We start from the raw sequence: 22,747 nt of genomic DNA on the forward strand, positions 1-22,747 counted from the left end.
CAATGCCTATTAAATTTGAAAACTAATCAATAATCCAGCATTTCAATGAATGTGACAGTTCCATTGCTTCTTATTAAAATATTCAATGATGCAACATCAGAGTCGTTAAACATATAGTTTCACTTGTTTCACAATCCTTTGACACATATATAATCAAACTAACTGCAGAGTTCCCTCAACCACTTGTATAAATACCTCGAGGAGCCATCTTACGTACATACTAAAGTAGTTGAGACTTACTCGTACCTAGTTCCCCACAAGAAAAATATTGATTTCACCATGGAAAGCAACACCTACGACTAACTCTAGTGGCTTTCCCCCAAAAAGTTGTTTCCAGAAACAATAGCCACTTCAAGGGTTGGATCATAGTACAAGTATAAGAAATTACTAGAAATGAAAGAGACAAAGGTTCCAGGTAGTATTACCTAACATAAACCTTTTTTCACATCTTTCAGCTCCCAGATACTTGGAGCCAATGTGCTAGTTAACTTCTCGTATATATTAGGTTGCCATGATAACTCTTTGAACTTCTCAACCTACAAATCGGATATACAAGATGCCATGATATCTCTTTCAACTTCTCAACCTAAAAATCTGAAATACATGTTAGCGAATTCAGTAAATCCATTAGTTCAACGAAAAGATGAATATAAGAGTAACTTTATACCTTGGCTTCATACTGAGCAACTGGAATATCGCCTTCTTGAAAAAAAAAGCAAAGCTATCACTAGTGGCATCACACTCCATTGGATATGCATCTTGTAGTTGTGTCTTTTCTTCCTTCTTTAAGTGAAGGAAGTCGATGTAAGTCTACAAACAAACAACATTTAAAGATTTCATTTATAATGCATAGTAAGAAGAACAAATCTCCATGCACATGCAAAGCAACTTTGGGACATGATTATACCTTAAAAGGGGATTTTACTGTCCTCTGGTTTTGTCCTACTCTAATACTCATGGCCCCAAAGATTCCAGTTACTTGCAAAATATTCACAAGTCATGATCAAAACACCTTTCACAACAATATTTTTTCTACGAAAAACAATTTCTTGAAATCACTCTCTACCTCAACTCTATCACCAAGTTTGGTAGTATCCACTAGATTTTCATGCATTAACAAGATGATTGTATGTGGGATTTCCCCCTTTGGGATGGCATTGAGGGTTTCCTACAACCTTATGATATACTTGTCAGCAAACATGACCGCAAAACAAATGAAAAGGAGAATGTCGTATTCAATAACTATAATACTATTTAACTCAACTATATTGACAATTACTTGCATCTATTATGAACCAAAGTCATGGAGTTCATAGCAGCACATTCTAGCTTTCCACATCGAGTAGGTTCATAAATTCGACCTAGTAGTCAGGTTATGAGTAAAAACATGGGTTTCTAAATACATTTTTGAACCTCTTTTGAGACATAACCATTTTCATAGACAATGAGCAATATTTACTAAGAGAGGTTGAGAACTATTTCCAATGGCATGAATAAATCATGAACATTGACGCAACACTCTAAACTCAAATTGTTTTCCCTTTAGTGTAAACTCTATTCTATGTAAGAAACTGTATAAAAATAAATAAATGCAGACTACAATCAAAAGCTATAACTATGAAACAAAATTATAGTTTTTGTCAAGCATATGGATACCTCTATCAATGGGCACTAGTGGTGGAGCATAGCCACAAACAAGGCATCTGAAAAATGCCTCTTTGATTTATGGAATTATTGAGTTGCATCATATAATCATCCCTATCATTGAAACCATTTTCTCAATATCTATATTTCAAGGGAAACACAGGTTAGGATTAGTTTCTACCAAAAAGGGGCATTGAACAAAATGTCTAAAGAGATCAGATAGCATAGAAAAAAAATGCAGTGGTCACCAAATCCTACATGAGGGATTCAAATCTTACATGTTAATTGTATCTTTGAGATTGGATATTATTTCTTGAATACAAAAGAAGTTATGTAAATAAACATAAATGTTGTATATGATTTTATGGGGTGGTCAATTGGAAAGCACCATGCAAATGAAACCATATGTTGAAAATGAGATATAGACTTGACACATGAAACTTGAGAGGATTGCAGTCTGCCTACCTATATGTGCTTCTCCCACAAAGGTTTAAGGCGAATAACAACATTCCTAAAAACTATATCAAAAATAGAAATAACTTCAAGGGGTTATCTAATCATCTTCTCATAAAGTTCGTCATCATAATCCAAGATGTTCATTGCATCAACGTTCAAAGAATCGCCTTCTACTTCCATTGTCTATAGGGGTCGTCAACTAACTATAGTCAACACAAAATATAATGTATCCAACCAAAGAATATACTACATGTAAAACATGTTAATAAGTGGAGAAATATTAAAAATAAGAGAACAAACAAATATGACCTACTCTGAAATCCACATATATTTTCCCTCAGGATTTGAAGGATCATACTATTTAATTCTTAAGAAAATGCAGTTAACATTGTGCCTACCATAGGGAAACAAATGATAATCTAAATTGACAATAATATACAAAAGATGCCTCCCTATTTGTAATTGTCAACAAGTTACCTCCCTATTTGTAATGCTAGTTGGAATTAATGTTCAATAAAGTGACTTGTGAATATATAATCTTGTGAAGGCATAGAATATTATTGATCAAATATTATCAGAAATTTGTTGTTTCATGCCAAAACTAGGGGTTCATGACTTAGATACCAGGACACCAAACACAACATCAAATTTTTTTTGTTTAATGCAACAAAGTGAAAGGAGACAACTATATCTATTAACACTTCTCCCTAAGATTGACTTTTAGACTCTATATTAACAAAATGTACTAGAGTAAGGTCATGGCCTTCAACTTCTCTATGACTATTCAAGGCTATTACAACTACAAGTCCAAGTAGCCTCAAGTCAAGGAATTTTTCCAAACAACTTTCTTGGAGCCCAAACAACTTGCTTGCTCCAAACAATGTTTCATAAGACACATAAAAGAAATAAAAGGATCCATGGTGTGATGGTGAAGACCTCATCCTCCACTCTTAATGAGAGGAGAAAATCTATTTTTCTCTCACAAAGATTTTTTTTTTCATAGACATGAAACTATGACAATTCAAAGGATTTTTACCCTATACAAAAAAAGTAAGCCCTGATAATAACTAGTGTTATCAGAATTGGTGATTCAAGAAAACAACATTTCTTAGTTTTTACCGAATTTTGTCATTTTTTCCCATTCTTTTCCTGACTTATTTTTCAAATCCTTGCTGAATTATTGTTGTACACTATTTTTTAAACATCAAAAATAAGTTAATAACCCACTCAATGTATTTGTCTACCATAATGGGAAGAAAGGCATAAAGTGTGAAAAAATCATATATGTACAAGGTTAACAACTTACCACAATCTTCACTAATGGTAAAAATGACTCAACAAACAATCACTCTTTACATATCCTAAGCTTATGAGAATTTAAACTCAATTTTAGCATGACAACAACACTTGGAGTCACATGAGCTAGAATCATTAACTTTCTTTGAGATCAATGAAGAAAAGGTGTAGCCATACTCCCAACAGTGCATTTCAAAATGACTGTTTTCATGTGAGTAAGATATTGTCCTAAATTAGTGTGAGTTATGTTCAATTTCAATAGCAGGGGGGCTTGTAACATTGAAAAGGGGAAAACTTCAAAACGTCTTGACAAATATAATATCATTTGGGTTTGTGAAGCAGGGTGGAGTATCCAATATTATCCACTTATTGGTCCATTCACCAAAAATATTTCCCAAGGGCCACTAATCTCCAATATAAAGGGCCTAAGTCATTTCATATAAAACCTTATTTTAAGTTTGTAGGTGAACTTATGATAGCCACAACACCAAATCAAGCTAGAATGTTTCTCAAATAAATTATTTTGGCAAGATACTTCCCATTATCACTATGTGGCAAACATTCCCTTTCCCAATATGAGAATATCACAATGCAATGTAATCAGATTAGAACACTCTAAAAATATCCCTTCAGCTGAGAAGTCATGGCTGAGGATTATTTGTTGTGCCAAAGTCAACTAAGACTTGAACTAAGCACCAACCACTTAAGAAAACCCACTTTCATAGGAAAGATGGCCCTGAAGGGGAAAAATGTGTCCCTAGGGGATTTGAACCATAGTGATGACTATGAAACACCCCTTATTTACCATCTAACCAAGACCCCATAGTGACACAGTCTAAAATGTTTACCATGAGGTAAATATAAATCCAATATTGTTATTGGTCCCACAATTTATCATTACATTTGTAATAACTTAGCCTCATTTCAGTAAATGGTAAATGGATATAGTTGAGAACAAACTTGATTATCCCAAGAAGTGGCCACCAAATAACTAGCTTTTGGATTGAAAGAGAGGCTTGAGATACTATCATTTGGGGGTTACGCGATTTGAAAAACAAATAATTTGCAAAGATAATCATATTATTGTGTTACCAGATTCATGAAGATGATACAACTCTATTCTACAATAGATTACCAATAAAATTGTATAACATGACCCATGCATAAAATACCCACATATAATAACAAAAATAAATACAATGTATAGACTTTAGGAGGTCAAAGACATTTACTCATGCTTACCTATAATAAATCTACATGGACATAATGAAATTGGCTGCTATATAAAATATGAATGCCAAGAAGCCTAATGGGCTTGGGGTTGATGGCCCTTGCTTGTTATCCCAAAATATCCATGGGGCACATGGAGGTAGGGGTTGGACTTGTGGCTCCTAGAGATGAATATTTAGTGCTCATCTTACAAACCAAACCCAACTCATGTTCTCCTTAAGGTCTAGGAATCAATGATTTTAAATCATTGGCCAAGGTTTCATTCCCAAGGGCTTTACTAGGCATCTGGGGGGCACTTGGAGGTAGATGTTGAACTTATGACACATGGAGATGAATACCAAGTGCATATATTACAAGCCCAATCCCACTCCTTAATTTTAACTTCTCCTTGAAGCTTGCGAAGGAAAGAGCTCAACACCATTGGCCAAAGTTACCTTCGTGAATGCCTTACCAAACAATCATGAGAGTTCATGGAGGTAGGAGTTAAAATTATGGCGCATATTTCATATTACATACCCAATCCCACCTCAATGTTCCCCTTAAGGCCTGTGGAGTGGGAGGTTGACACCATTGACCTAGGTTCCATTCCCAAAGGCTTTACCTAGCACCTTAGAGTGGCCTTAGGGCACCTTGAGGTAGGGACCAATTGACCTTGAGAAAGAAAAGCCAACCTAAGTCAACTGCACTAAAACATGGTGCAGACTTTGAATGTAATAGGGATAGTTTATAATAGGCTCAAAACCATGGAATTGTACATTAGGCATATTTCTGGAGGTTGTGACATAATATTTACAGGAGGAAATAATGGGAAAAGAAATGCATACCTCGAAGGATTTGTTGGGATTGTGAGGACTTGTGGTAGTGTTAATGGTGGTGAAGGTAGCAACCATTAAAGAAAATCTTTAATAATTAACTTCTCGAATATGAGGAAGCACGGAAAAATGCCTAAAGTTGCACTTTTGATGACCTAGACTCCCTCAATTCTGCCTCATTTAAAAGGTTGTTGAAACTATCACTATACAGAATCTGTCAGAGCATGTTTTAGCAGAAATTCTTAATAGCTAAAACCCTCAAATATCCAGGAACTATAGGCTCTGTAATTTTTCATGTCTAAGTTTCATTGGGCTTGTGCCTTAGCTTTGCCTCCAATTGATAACCCTCCAAAGTTCAAATGTTTAACATACATCCATCTTGCCTCTCGATTTTTTTACATTTGTTTTGCTATGGTTAGGGCTTTAGAGAATCTTGTCCATTCCCTTGGGGCTGAGTGAGGTGTGGAGGATTCTCGCAATCACCCTAGCAACCACAATGTTGGCCTTCTGAGCATCTAAGATTCTTATTCGAGTCTTATTCCCTTGCTCCTTTATTATGATAAATGGCCTCCCGAGCTCATCAAATGCCAACGCCATCCCTACAAATAGTAATGGAATGTAGCACAAAGATTAAAGCCTAAACATACAAGGGCGGTTGTAAAAAAAAATGGATTTTGAACCAGATACCTGAGGTGTGTGTACTCCTCTCTATGTGGAAGTATAATGAAGGTGGGGTGGAACACATTAAGCCAAAAATCGAACATATCTTGGCGCTATCAATCGACAAAAGATCCAATGGTGGCTTTCCATATCAGTTCTGCTATGTATAAAATTCTAATTCGCAAGTTTATGATATCTCTACTTTGGATGGGTTTGTAAAGAAAAATTAAAGCTTAAAATTTAAAATTTTGATTAAATTTTCCTTTGTAGAAAATAATGGATACAAATATTTTATTTTCACTTACATAAAATCTTAGTTGTATTTGAGAAAACAACTAGCTCTTACATATTTTTGGTGGTGTATGGAGGATGGTATTTTAAGGAATTTATCTCTACTGTGCAGAATGAAATTCAAAAGTTTGAAGAATTGTGGGCCTATAACAATTACAAATCCAAGGTTGAGTTGCTTGTCTGAGTAGAGATCATGCCCCATCAAAGGCTATCTATGAGCATTACTGAAACGCTTCACATTCTTAGATCCAATGGGTAATGGAATAACAACAATTATTAGAGCATTTCAAATCCTTTGTTGATACTTGAAGTGACCATGCTATGAATTCCCAAATGAGAAGGAATGAACTTACATAAGAATTGAAGAGAAGGGAACCCAACTCAATTCCAAATCTCAAACCAGCTATATTCAGGGCTCACCTTTACACTAGCTTTGTAATGCATCTTGAAATACATTGGATAGGACTTGGATTCAGATTTCCCTTGCTATGCTATCCAATTTTGAACTGGAAGAGCACTGGTCCAATAAATGCAGAAAGTGAACGTGAACAATTGGAGTAAATTGAATCAATCATGGGCTATCATAAAAAAAATGCACAAACCCATTTGAAATTTATGATTTCAGGGAAATTAGATAAGAATGACATGGATGACTTTATTGCACAAGGGTGTACAATTCCTTCAGTTTGGGGGTGATGTTGAACCTCATAAATGTCTTGGTTTTCTCATCTTCCACTGACATTTTCATGAGTATAAAAAACCTAACACATCCAATTTTCTAGATTTCTTAACCACCTTATTATAGAAATTTGGCTTTAAATAAGTAATTCATTGCAAATTAATGTGTTTGACAATCTCTATGAAGATTTTGAATGAAATGTCTTAGTTCTCGCCAATTATGATATGTTGAAGGTTACCAGTGTTCATCAACATTTTGTGTAGAATTAACACCTACCACAAAATTCCTTATAGAGAATGATTAAAGACAATTGCAAAATCTCCATAATCACTTCCTTAGGGAAGCTGCAAAATTCTTCTTAATTCTACAACACACCAATTCTAGGGTGGAATTCCCAAACAATAGTCAGATTGACACATGACACCCAAATTATAGGGAAACATATTCCCCACAATATCAACTCACCAACTAAAAGTACAATCTATTAATTCCAGTAGTTGTTAGTTTGCATTTCCAAGAAGTTGTTAGGTTATTCTTTAGAATCCGGTTTTAGGAAATTGCTAGGTTATACTTAGGAATCCCATTCAAGAAGTTATTAGGTTATACCTCAGAATTAAGTTTAGGAAGTTGTTAGAGTATTTTGGGATTCTATTGGAATACATAAACAAAAAATAATTTACTGGCATTAAAGATGATATAAGATAATTTTATTAATGTCCATGAATGACCAAAAGGGTAGGTCAATGGGATGCAAAGGTACAATCAATGATGATAGATGGTAGGAGTGTCAGAGAAACTCCCATAAGTTAATATCAAAGAGGTCAAATATAAAATAACATAAATTAAACTACTAAACATGGCCCTAAAAATAACAAGATAAAATGCTACGCATCACCAAAAGTAGGAGAGGAATGAGAGGGGGAAGGGGGAAGCCCTCCACCCATAATAGAGATAGAGGTAGACATCAAGGAGGAAGAGAATGGAAATGTCCCTGTAGGATCATTGATAGTGGAAAATGAGCCAATACACTATCTGAGAATGTCCTCAAGAGGGAGTCCAGGTCTGAGAGGTTCAAACAATAAAACCCTACAAGGAAATATAGAATGATTTGCTGATAATATCCTAACAATCTAGGCCACCAGAAAGAACCTGATGATGATAGACCCCAGGGGGTGGGGGCAGGAGCAACTATCTTGTACTCACTGTTGAGATCATGAACTCAAATTCCTTAAGATTCATGGGGGTTGGTCTACTAGCTATGGAGGGAGAGGAGGTCCATGGTTTCACAAATCTAATGCCATAAGTATACTAGGTCTCTGCCTATCACCTACCGCCACTAGCAAAACTGCAGAAGGGACAAAAGGAAAGAAGGAAGTGATATACTTGATGGAATTTGTTAGAGGAAGTCCTCATAAGATCTTAAGTCCATGCCCTAACACCTCCAAGAGCTAGGCATCTTTAGTCTAGATGGAGGAATTAAGAGGTTAGGGAACCCCTCAATTCCCAATAAAGGCAGACGAACCTACCTCTAACCTCATAGTAAAAGGGACATCAGAAATCTTGATGTCTCTGCCAAATACCAAGCATAAATATAGAGGATTAATGTAAAAATAGTCCTTCAAGCCAGAATCATAGAACCACTTGCTCAATATTTAATTAAAAATATATATAAAGCCTTGAAAACATGTGTTCTAGATTGGAAATGACCACTCAGTACTTGTTCCCAATCCATTCATAGTTTTAGGATGAATCAAAACAAAAAAATGAAAATTCTTGTGCCAAATGTTGCATAGAACCAAAGGCCATTTCTTGAGAGAAAAAAAGGGAGTACAATGTGTTTTTGTGTTTCTTTTTTGTGACAATACTTGCCAACAAAGACTTGTCTATAATGTTGAGCCATGTTGTTTACGAGATAGTCTCCTTCCTCCCTTTGGTCATAACAACAACATAATAACATTGAATGAATTTAATAGGCCAGTGATCATTACAACACCATCTTAGGAACATAGTGTGAATGCACGATATAATATGGCTTTATTTTCTACAATATACAGGTGAGGGCTCCTTATATGTTCTCCCATTCTATATTCAACTAAATACAAGCACTATTATACAGTGGTGTTCCAAGGCTCAAAATTAAAATTCACAAATGGTATTAGGTTAGTAGATAGATTCGTTAAGCCTGATAATGGAAGGAAATCATTATGTACAACTCTACAAATAGGTTTTCTAAAGCCATTGTTTTCCTCTATCGAAGAAGCTACAATAATCAAATTCCTAGTGTGTAAGGTAGTGGTGGGAGCTATGGACATGAGTAGAGAAGTTCCTTTTCATACTAAATGCCTACATGCATGAGGCAATGAATTTTCAGTGTGGGTACAGGACCATGACAATGGTTATGGAATTTGTAGTTATGATGAATATGTACACCTCATTTATTGGACAATAATCTACATCCAATCATGTTGAGAATCCATGTTGATATTATAAAATGGAAAGAAAATTAGAGAGCAGAAGAAAAGTGAATTTGAAAGGGGAGTACCTTGTCCAAGAGAAGCTCTCCGGAGGGAAGAGACACAATTAGAGGAGGGGAACTTCTGCAGCAAGGGAAGAGCTCGAAGAAGGCTCTAGTTAAAGTTTTCATAATAACGTATTTGCACCTATTTCCTAGGTAAAGTTTGTCCACACAAAATTCCATCGAGTACAGAGAATTCCTTCACTTCCATAAACTCTCGGCTTCCATCATATCAATAGAACCCCAACCCCTCAGCTCAGCCTAGGAGGAGCCTTCCATGAATTAGATTCCATGAATGAATATCTGGAATCAATGTAGGATCCATGAAGACCAGGGCCTAGGAAGGACCACCTCTCTGGGATGTGTAGTTTATTCATTTGATCTTGCAGCAGTTTGTTCCTAGATCAAGACTATTATAGTGTCATTTTTCTTCTTTTTTTGGTGCACAAACTGTATGTTAGTTTCATCGTGGTTTTTCTCTCTAATTGGTTCCCTATGTAATTGGTTTTGCTTATAAATATTCTCTTACACTAAATTCCTAGGCCAAGGATTGCATCCTTCCTTATCTTGTTGTATGTTGTTATCTATGTCCTCCTCCAGTTCTTATGCTTACTTTCTTTCCCTGTCCGACCCGGCTGGTCTTTGTGCCCCATCTCAATGCCACATTACCGAAGCACCACATAGTGTATGTATAGATATTTGTCTATCCCTTATTGTCTAAACAACCCACCAAACGCTTGATGGCAGTGACCGACCTAGACCTCAGATGTGTAGAGGGAAATTTAAAATGAAAAATAAATGTAAATGTGTAGAGGGGAATTTAAAATGAAAAATAAATGTAAATGTGTAGAGGGAAATTTAAAATGAAAAATAAAATAAATTTGTGATCACTAAAAAAATATGGAGGGAAGGAAACAAAGAGGGATTTGTTATAGTTTCACTAACACCATATGTTAATAGTAAAAAAGAACCAATTTCCTAGGTTCAAGTGTTTATTCCACATTGATACACACATTTTCTCATTCTATGTATATTTATATATTGAATTGTTAAAAACTAAATTAGAGTGAAAATATGGTGGTCATGATAGTCATTGAGAAAACCATATATATATATATATATATATATATATATATATATATATATATATATATATATATATATATATATATATATATATATATATATATATATATATATAGATATATATTATTGTTTCTATTTATGGCAAGGATATTGAGTAAGTTAATATGTGTTGTGGTTAATCATCTTAATAACAACTTCTATGTTGGTTTAGTAGTGATTGTATAAAAGAGTTATAATTTTAGCATTGTAGATGGATTCATGGACGCCTTTAAGGGGGTTTTTGAATCCATCTACCTAAATTTTAACATTGTAGACGTGTGTCTCTAAATTTTTACATTGCATATGGACTAAGAGACCCCTTTGTCTCTAAATTTTAACACTACACATGGATTCAGAGACCCCTGTAGTGAAATGTAACACTTTGGTATCAAAATTGCAATTTTCCATTTCTAGAGTGACAAAATTAAAAATTACTAACATAAATGACTAGTTCATATCCTTGTTATACTTGTTATTTGATCATATTTTTATTCGTGTACTATAATAGTCATTAACGTTAATCATTATTAATTTTGTTCCTCATTATCTAGTCATATATTTTAATCCTAAACTAAATTAGTCATTTAAACTAGTCACTTTTAGTTTAGTCACTTATTATCTAGTCATATATTTTACCCCTAGACTAAATTAGTTGTTTAAGTTAGTCATTTTTAGTTCGATCACTTAAAATTGCTCAAATTAAGTAGTAATTCACTTGAAATAATTGCGGTGACTAATGTTTTTAGTCACCTAGTCACTAATTTCATCATTTTCTACTAGTTACAAAATAAAACACCCTGGATTAGGAAGCCCTGATCATCCTATTTCTTAAAGGAATATGAGACGATTGTATCGATACATTAAACCTCATGAGAGAAGGAGATATTTCTTTATTAACATATGAGGAGATTTGTGATTTCTATTAGAGACATTCTAGAGGGAGCTATAAATATGGAAGAACTCTTGAGATATAATCTCTAGAATTAGTAGGTCAAGTGAGACAGGGGTGACCAAAGCTACGCTAGGAAAATTATTGGACAATTTCACAATTTATATCCTCAGTACACTTAGCTCCCAATTAGACACCCTACAAGTAAAAAAGAAGAAGGAAGAAACTGAAATGGCCTTAGCTATATTCTATTCTAAATGTTGAAAGAAACACCCTCTTCAAGAACTTCCTTTAAATGGTGGTGATACATGTAGCATTTGTGAAAAAAAACATGCCACTCAGGACTGTCCTTCCTTACCCAGGCTTAAGGAAAAATTTAAAGAAGCTAATGAGAAAACTAAACAAATTTGTTTTTTGGCTCGAAAGAAACCATGCCCCCCTCGATCATTTGGTTCAACTACTGATTGTTCGCAATATTTTTCTTTGGCACTGAGATGGCACCCTCCAATGCCATGGCCATAGTGGCCTACTCAAATACAAAATCAAAATTGCGTCCCAAGTTGGAGAGGACCTTCCCCCTTTGGGAACATGCCACCACAAATTCTATAATACTCTCCTCCTCAAGCACATCCACAACAACTTCAGCTACCATCTAATCAACCATTTAAAACTCCTCAAATACCTCAACTACCTTCCCAATCCATACCTAACCTAAATAATAAAGTAGTGTAACCCACCTACAATTTTGAACTACCCAATTTTCCTACATATGCCATTACTTCTATTGATTGTCAAGACATCCACTTATGATCATGGAAAGGAATCAATGATTCAAATTTTCCTATGATTCAGGAATAGAAGGATGAGGAATATCTTGTGATATCATATGATTCCAATAATAAGTCTCCACCTCGAACCTGCACTAGAAAATAAGTTGGTTCCCCCATATCTAGAAAGGCCATGCCTAGGAAAGCCTTCCTTTCAACCATAATTTGACTTTATAGGGGAACTAAAACAAGTTTGCATCGAAACCCATTATTCCAAGCCATAAACGATGTTCCAATTTACCCAAAGGATGTTAGGGAGATCTGTCTCAATAAGGTAGGGAGGAAAAAGAAGGATCCCAAAACTTTTCAAGTAATCAGAAAATTAAGTGACCTAATGTTGCGGAAAATTTTTGTAGCCAAATATATAGCCCTTGGAAGTCGAGTTGTGAGCGTCAACATTAATAACCTGACATTGTGTCTTGTTATAGACTTGAAATGTTTACAAAAAATGACTACTATGGATCTAATTTCGAATACTCAAGATACTCAAGATTCTCACCACATAAATCTTCAAACACTCAACATCCCCATCCTTAATACTGTAATGGATTTTGGGGTAGCTATTAATATTATGACTAAGGAACCATAAAAAATCTCCAACTATTAGCAATTCGACCAACCCCAACAATACTTCAACTAGTTGATTGATCCACTGTAAAGCCAAAAGATATCTTGGAAGATATAGTCGTTTCTATAGATTCATGGAAATAACCTGTTGAATTTATGATTTTGAAACCTAAGACTAATCTTGTAGGATATCCTTTAATTTTAGGAAGACCATGGTTGGCTACATATGATGCATACAACAATTGTAGATATGGGGATATGACCATTTCTCTGGTAACTCTACCAAGAGATTGACTCTTTACCCCTTTCCAAGACCAAAACTCCCCTCTGGCTTGAAGAAATTGATGAAGGGGGACTTCAAACCATCCTTACTCTTAACAAAGCCACAGTTATGAAGAAGAAGATTGAATCTAATGTGATTTGTACCTTCATAACCTAACTTCATATGCCTATTCATTTACCTCTTACACAACTCTTTGAATAACACTCTCAAGAAAACTATTCACCTATTGGATTAATTCAGCATAGGGATAATATGGCACAAGTAGCTATTTTTTTTGAAGAAAATTCTCATCTTGTTGAAATTTAACTAGGAAAAACTTTAAATATTAATAGTGGATTAGAATCTGCTCAACAAAAAAAACATTGAAATGTTACGAAAATATAATGATGCTTTCACATGGGTCTACAATGATATGAAGGGAGTTGATATGAACTTATGTACCCATCATATCTACATTAAGGAAGACACCCAACCATTATAACAAACCAAAGGGAGGATGAACCTCTCCCTTAAAGATGTGGTTAAAGAAGAACTTCACAAGTTACTCAGTGTGGTCTTAATCTATCCTATTTTTTATAGTCAATTAGTTTCACCTTCAGTGATTGTTCCTAAACACAATGGTATGTTGCAAGTGTGCATAGATTATCGAGAGTTAAACAAGGCTACATTGAAGGACTATTTTCATTTACCATTCATTAATTAGGTCCTTGAAACCCTAGCTGGGAAGAAATTTTTCAATTTTTTCTCTTTTATTGGATTGAGTGGTTATAACCAAATTTTGTTTACCTCTGAAGACCAAGAAAAGATGGCATTCACATGCCCTTAGGGAAAATATGCTTACCAATTTCTTCCATTTGGCTTATGTAATGCTCTTGCTATATTTTTGAAAGTTGTTCTCATTATATTTACTTACCTAAACAATGAATGTAATGAAAACTACATGGATGATTTCACTATATATGGGAATACATTTGAGGAGGTTGTAAGTAATCTTAAAAAGGTTTTAGTCTGGTGCAAGGAAACTAACCTTGCCCTCAACAGTGAAAAATGTCAAATTCTTCTTACTGGGGACATAGTGTTAGGACATCACGTGTCTTATGAAGGGATAAAATTAGACCCTACCAAAATAGAGGTTATCTACAATATTCCAACTCTGATTTCTCAAAAAGATGTCTGTAGTTTCTTGGGGTATGTGGGATGCTACAATAAGTTTATAGAAAATTTTACTAAGGTAGCATCACCCCATTTTTTTTTTGCTAACTAAAGATGCAAAATTCTGCTAGACTGATAAATGTCAATTATCTTTCGAATCTTTAAAGAAAAATTGTCTACAACCCCTATTTTGCAAGGAACTAATTGATCCCTTCCTTTCCATATCTCTATCGATGCTTCTAATATAGCTATTGGGGTTGTGTTATGAAAAAAGGAGGTGTTAAGAAATAAATGTATGGAGTTATTAGGGTCTTTATTCCTCTTTTATTGATAATTACTTGTGATATGTATTGGATTCTTTATTATATTGTCTTTAATCAAGCAATTATCGAATAAAAAATTTACGAAGATCACAAGAAAAAGACACACAAGATGTAGACACTCAGCTAGGGAAAAACCCCTCTCTAAGGGAAAACCTAATCAAACTCTTATTCAATAATTGAACCATGTCAAAGTGAAACAATCCAAGACCTTTAGACCTAGACAAATACTTCCTCCAATTGCTAAGTCAGCCCTCCTTCCTAGTATATATATTCTGTCAAAGTCAATGAGAGTAAATTCCTTCAAAACTACTTCAATCTAGATTTTTAGCCCCCTGCAACTCAAAATTTTAGACCTGTAGTTACTATAGAAATTTTGACCCCTGGAACTTGCCTAGAAACCCTAGAAAAATCACACGTGAGAGAGAGATTCCCTAAAAAATTCGATTTATTTTTCCTTTTATTTATTCTTTCTTCGAGTCCTCAACTTCTCTCATATTTTCTTATTCTTGTACCGCAGTTTTAACTTGTGGATGATGGATTCCATATAGGTTGAGCTCCTCTTCTATTTATACTACTCCCATAGGGTCAAATAGCCCCAATTTGGCCTGACTACTTCAAGGGAGGGCTGACTTGGTGAGGAGGTGAAAAATGACTATTTTGACTCAAAAATGATTTTCTTTACATGATACAAAATCCCGAAAAGGGTCTAATAAATATGACAATGAATCTTATGAATCAAGAGAAACCCTAGAAGCCTACAGTGGGGGCTTTGACCTAATAAATAAATAAAATGAGCATGAAACCCATGCTTGAAAATAATTTTATTTTTCTTCTTTTTCAATTTTGCAATAAATGCATGATGATAAAATACAATAGAAATTATGAAGACCGACCGTAGTTACATTTTCAACACTCCCTCTTAATTAGGGAGATATTCATAATTAATAGGCACAATGATGTACTCAAATTAACATTGTTCATTGAAGAGTTACAACATACATAATTTTATGGATACCCTAACTGCCAAGGTATCCACACAACAGGGAATAAGGTGTCATTTAGGAATTTTTAACTATAGGTACCATTAGGTTACAGCCCTAGTATCCTTCTAATAGGATACCATCTAGGCTTCCATGTCCTAACACCAACCATCACAAGGATCCAGGTATCAATACTAAACCAGAGCTCCAACGAATACCCTCCCTCTGAGATCTAGACATCAATTGAGATCTCAATACTAACTAGGCCACAATGTCCTCCCAAGTACCATCATACAGGAAATTTTATGGTACTTCATCTCTCCCTCTCAACCAAATAAAAAATACCCACCATTTCGAGTATGCTCCTGAAATAAACTAAATTCTTGTTGGGAAGATATTTCGTCAACACATCAGCTACTTGTTCATCTGTTGGTATGTATTGTAGCTTCATGACCCCATCTTGAACCAAACTTATAATGTAGTGATACTTGTTGTTAATATACTTAGTCCTAGCATGGAACATGGGGTCCTCAAACATTTTGATGTTTCTTTGATTATCACAATTTATAACTGTGGGATCCAAGGGCCCTCCAAACAAATATGATAGAAGTTTCCTTAACCAAACCACTTCTTTTCCAACTTCACAAGAAACAACGTATTCAACCTCAGCACTACTCAAAGCAACCAAATCTTGTTTATGACTCATCCAAGAAATCATAGTGGATCCTAGACTAAAACAACCACCAATAGTGCTTCTTCCATCCTTCTCATTGTCACCCCAATATAAATCTGTGAAACCTGTTAATTTGATCTCCTTTCCATCATACTTTAGACAATGATGAATAGTCCCACACAAATACCTCAAAATATGCTTGGAAACTATCCAATGATCATGACGTGGCTCTAACTAAAATTGACTTAGAACATTTACTGCATAACATATATTTGGTCTAATATTCACCAAATACATCAATGAGCCAACAAATAACGATAACAAGTAGGATCTACGAGGCTAGAATATGAACTTCTCAATTTCTTTAAATTGGTGATCATTGGAGTTGCCATATGTAACACCCTCCTCCGACATATACCCAAGTAACTAGCCAACTTGGGTAAACATGTGACAAGAGGCTACTATGATGGGATGCAAACTCCTATGTGACCTTAAGGAAGTGGAATCAGCAGAAAACACAACATGCTGACCTTCCACATCAACATTAGGGCTCCTAGGAACCATCCCAACATTTCTGGCAACCAGCCCCTGGGTCCCACTAAGTTTTTATACCAATTAACCCCCAAGCGCTCCCATGATATGGGCATGATATCATCCAGAGGGTTCTAGATGGTCCCACAACATGGCATGCCAACATCTAGGTAATATTTTTCTTAGTGTTGTGCCAACGTCCCTGAGATTTGAGCCACATTTTTAGGCCCAGAGCCAAGGTCACTGCTGAGAATTAAATGACAACTTTAGAATAGAAAGATAACAAGATAATCATGATACAAATGCAATTACTTGAACAAGGGCTTGACTGGACCCCTACTAGCCATGAAAAGCATTTCGTCAAACGTATCACAAATATGTAATCTATAGGTGTAAACAACATATTTAAGCATAGGGGTCTCGTACTCATTTGAGAATCGCTAAGAAGCATTGATGCCTCAACACATTAGTTGTAGTTTCATCCATTATTCCATAAATACATTTGTCATTCGTTTATGATTAAAAACATTATCAGAATCATAAATCATCATTGTCATAATACATGCTTATAACCAACATAATAACAACAGAAATATCAAGGATACATCAACCATAGAATCCACATATAAACTAGTACATTTACACATAAGATACCAAGGAAAGAACCTCTTATTAATGAATGCAAAAGGCAACTTGGTATAGGACTACCACGTTCCACCCGACCATAGAATGGTTGAACCAACCTCTCTTCAGCCATTCACCCCTGTGTCATATTCCAAGCATGAATGTAGGGACACATACCAGGGCATCTCGAGGCTAAACCACCTCACCCTCATCAATAGAAGCCAAGCTTTACCATAATCCATCCCGGATCACTAGGCCAACACAATAAACATGTAATAACAGGCTTTACTATGATCTTTGATCAGGGATCAGTATTTTAGCTAAAAAAATGAAAGTGCTTAAAATTGCTTCAGACCTAAATTACCGGATAGAGTTCGTGGTTAGGATTCCAACTTCATGAACGGTTTAAAAAACCGACATCATATGCAAAAGTTAGAGCTTCTGAAAGTTTGGTAAAAGAAAAGTCAAAGTCAAAGTTTGAATAAGGTTGACTGGATGCCCAATCAGCATGCAGAGAATATTCTCCAATTTCAGCCAGTGACACTATGACAAGTTTCACCTTCAGATTTGCCAGTTTGGCTCAGGGAAGGTGAAATTTCCTAATTGGCCTTAAGGTGGAATTTGATTTTTTTTTAATTATTTAAATATTATATATAATTTTTATTTTATATTATATAGTTTTCAACTATATATTATATTATAATATTATATATATTTAATATTTATTAAATTGAAATCCTTATCACCATTGGAAATTCGCAATAACCAAAGTTTATTAAAGTTCGTTGGCATATGTGAAATTCGCATTAACCAAAGTTTAATAGAGTTCGTTGGAATATATTTATGGGTATTAAAAAAGGTAATGGGGGAGGGTCGGATTGAACCCGTGACCTCCCACTCATAAATCCTGTGCCCTACCATTAGGCCAAAACCACATGTTTGAAAGGAGACTGCATGTTTTTGTATTTAATGTCGAATTCATTGCTGACGACGAGGAATGTGGGCTAGCCCCCACCCCATGTGACCATGCGCCCGAACCAAGAGCTAGGGACCAATGCTAAGCTCAATTAGTGTGCCACTAATCACGATTAAATTTAATTAATTTGTTGATTAATTTGGTGGAAATTATGGCAGAGCCACCAAATCTGGAACTGCCACCAAACTAGGCGGACTTCACTGGAGTCTCTCCAGATTTAGCGGAGGTTTTGTAGGAAAAAATGGTTTTTCCATAACTAGGGCAATTCTCAGCCAAATTTCGAAAATGAATAGTAATTTTTGGCTAATTGGCATGCTATGAACTCATTGGAGTAGGTTTTAGAGGCATAAGAGGTCATTTATAGGTGTTTTTGGTCACTTGAATATTTTTGAAGCCTAGGGCCACTAGGTGTTGGAGGCCATTCCCAGAGCAGCTGGTAACCAAATTGAGTAAAAAAATAGTCATTTCTAATAGATTTGAATGTTTTAAACTCATTGGAATAGGTTCCAAGAGCATTGGATGCATGTAACATAAATTTGATCACTATTGAAGCTAATGCAAAGGTCCACACTGTGAAGCTGGACCAAGGAGATGTGGCCTACGAGGGGTGAACTCCTTCAACAAAAAAGTGTGTATTGAGATCTGTTATTTGTGCCTGCTATGTTTTTATATGTTGTTGTTTATCCATTTAAATTCTTTCTTTTAAGTTCATGCAAAACACTAAATTTCACCAAGTTAGATGAATTGAAAATCACATGCTCATGGATAAACTCTTTATGGATAAGCAAACCAAAGCAAAGGAAATTTTATATCTGGAAATGATACTAGCATAAAATTAACTAGCAATTAATTTTAGATCAATTTAGTATCAGAGCACAAGTTTGCTTTCTTGATTTGCTTGAAGGGTTTAATAGTTGCAATTGTTGTTATGATTACAAGGTTGAAGTTTCAGAGAGGAGAAGGGAAGCTACTGATAGCTAGTCCTGAGATTAGGACAAGAAGGAAGAAGGTTGAGAAAGCATCATCCTCACCCAAAGGACCAATCAAGGCAACACCTAAACCACCTCAAGTTCCATCTCCATCAATTGAGATAGATGAGGCACATATTGCACAAGAGGCTAAATTGATTGAAGAGGTACAATCAATATAAATTTCTAAGCCTGAATCCATAGCCATTATGTTTGGAGAAAGAGAGCATGGAGGTCCCTCTTCAGAAGAGGAAGAATTCAAGAAAGCTTTCTATACTTTGACTGAGATGGTTAAAGTCCCCTATGAAGAGAGGAACACCAGAATGGTTGGAGGGAGTTATAAACCTCCACATGGAGAAGGAAGCTCAGAGGACGAAAACGATGAAAAGAATGATTCCAAAGGGAATGGTGGAAAACTGGCTCCATCTCCACCATCCTCATCATCTTCACCATCTTACACAACATCATCTTCCACTACCACCATTGCCCATACTCATTCCAAAATCCCAAAAGGAAAAACTCCATTATTGAAATTGGACATAAAAATTGAACTTCCCATGTACAATGGAGAAGTGAATGCAGAAAAGTTAGAAAATTGGATTTGAAAGTTGGAGGTATACTGTAGAATTCAGAACCTTAAATAAGACAACATAAAGATCCAGTTGGCTTCATTGAGGCTAGAAGGATCTGCACTAGTTTGTTGGGAAGCAGACTCAAGAGGAAATGTGAATCCATGGTAATATATCCATTTCTTAGGTTGAATTTGTTTATGCAATTAAAAGAAAGTTTTATCCTTTAACCTATATACAAAAAGCCATTATGAGTTGGCATAATTTTAGGTAGCTTAAAGGCCAAACAGTCCGAGATTATACTCAAGAGTTTAGGAAAAGGACTTTATTGTTGGGAGTAAACTTGAATTCACAAGACACACTCTTGAAATATATTGGAGATTTACATTCCTATTTGTAGCATACTATCCTTATGTTTAACCCAAGCAACTTAAATGAAGTATGCATGCAAGCCACGCATATTGAGGCAAGGGGAAAACAAAACATAGAGGAGAAAGGTGAAAGTGAGGGTAAGGGAAAAGAGAAGGGAGTAAAATGGAAGGGAAAGAAAAATTCAAGTATCAAAAAAGAGAAGGAAAAACTCACATGCAAAAATTGTTCAAAGACTGGCCATGATGAAGACCATTGTTGGCAACTTCATCTAGAATTAAAACCAGATAGATTAAAAGCCAAAGAGGAGAGAAAAAACTATTGCTATAGCTTAAAAAGGAATAGTGTCAGATTCAGGAGATGAGACAAAAATTACAGCTATAGGTTTTAAAGGTCAACATGTTGAAAGTACTAGTTCCTCAAATAGTCACAACAACACTCCAAATGAAGACAAAAGGGAAGAGTTGTTCACTATCAGAGTAATCTCAAATCATACCAATATTAATGCACTCTTTGATAGTGGATCACAAGCAAACCCAATTTCACAAGAGTTAGTTAAAGAGCTTAAACTTGAAATTGTACCACATCATAAACCATACCCTTTGGGTTGGATAATTAAGGACGCCAATTTACAGGTTTCAAGGAAATGCATTTTTAGATTTGCTATTACTTCAAACTTTGTTGATGAAGTCAAGTTAGACATGGTTCCACTTGACATTTTTGGAATTATCTTGGGAAGTCCATATTTGTATGACAAGAAAGCAGTGTTTCATCGCTATGAGTACAAATATCATTTGCTTAAAGATGGGGTGAAGTATATTGTGAGAGCTCATTGCAAGAAACTGAACATTTCTTTAGTTAATGCAGGGAAAATGAAGAGGCTAGTGAATGCAAGTCAAAACTTGACATTGTTGATGATCAAACAAAGAGATGTTTTGAATCATACTTTTCATAAAGATTCTTATATTTGTAATGAGTTGTTTCATAATGATAACAGGTTCCCTTTGAAAGAAGGTGAAAAACATTTGTAGCAACGAACATTGGTGTTGAGGGGTGTTGAAAACAAGGTGCCAGCGCAAGAAGTTGCATTTAAGGTAAAAGAGAAGGGGGAAAAGCAGCTTGGCAAAGAAGGCATGGGTTTCACAAATGTTCATTGCTAGTTTCCAAAAGGCACATTACAATGGCGAAGAAACTTGGGCAAGAGTCGACTCAAGTACAAGGCAAAAGCAGCTAAAAATCACCACAGAGACAAAGTGCAAGGTGAGAAAGATTCCAAGTTTCCTTTGATTGTTGACTAAGGTAGGAACACGATGTTTTCTGCAAAATTAGATTGTTGTTTTGCAAATTCAGAAGTATTGCAGCATGACGGTGTCAAAGACAACAATAGATGGTCGTTAGAATCAAGGAAAAAATTGACTTTTTATGAAAAGCTCTAAATTAGGAAATTAGGAAAATTTCAATGGATAAAGACTAGAAGGATGAGGGAATAGTCCCCTCATCAACATAATCAGTGATCAAGAGAGCTTTTGGGGTCCAAAAGGCTGCTAGTGGGGAGGAATGATCAGGGATTAGTAGTTTAGCTAAAAAAAAATGAAAGTGCTCAGAATTGATTTAGACCTGAATGACCTGATAGAGTTCGTCGTGAGGATTCCAATGCCATGAACGATTTAAAAAACTGTCATCTTATGCAAAAGTTAGAGCTTCTGAAAGTTTGGTAAAAAAATCAAAGTCAAAGTTTGACTATGGTTGTCTGGATGCCCAATCAGCATGCAGAGAATATTCTCCAGTTTTAGCCAGTGACATTGTGATAAGTGTCACCTCTGGATTCACCAGTTTGGCTCAGAGAAGGTGAAATTGCCTAATTGGCCTTAAGGTGGAATTTGGATTTTTTTTAATTATTTAAAAAATATATATATATATATATATATATATATAGATAGATAGTTTTCAACTATATATTATATTATAATATTATATATATTTAATATTAACTAAATTGAAATCCATATCACCATTGGAAATTTGCATTAACCAATGTTTAATGGAGTTCGTTGGAATATATTTATGGGTATTAAAAAACATAATGGAGGAGAGTGGCTTTGAACTTGTGATCTCCCCCTCCTAAATCATGTAACCTACCATTAAGCCAAAAGCACACTTTTGAAAGGAGACTGCACATTTTTGTATTTAATGTCGAATTCATTGCTAACGACGGGGAATGCGGGCCAGCCCCCACCCCATGTGACCATGCACCCAAACCAGGAGCTAGGGGCCAATGCTAAGCGCAATTAGTGTGCCACCAATCACG

The 22,747-nt window shown here is 35.3% G+C and overlaps 1 pseudogene; it reads right to left on the minus strand.

Annotated features, from left to right (window-relative positions):
- Window positions 1-573: 573 nt before the first annotated feature.
- Window positions 574-2,280, minus strand: LOC149241519 (DNA replication licensing factor MCM4-like; annotated as a pseudogene).
- Window positions 2,281-22,747: the final 20,467 nt, after the last annotated feature.

Source organism: Pinus tabuliformis, chromosome 8 (assembly GCF_031772625.1).
Source record: "Pinus tabuliformis cultivar Carrire ecotype Pingquan chromosome 8, CPIR1, whole genome shotgun sequence".
NCBI classification, from domain to species: domain Eukaryota; kingdom Viridiplantae; phylum Streptophyta; class Pinopsida; order Pinales; family Pinaceae; genus Pinus; species Pinus tabuliformis.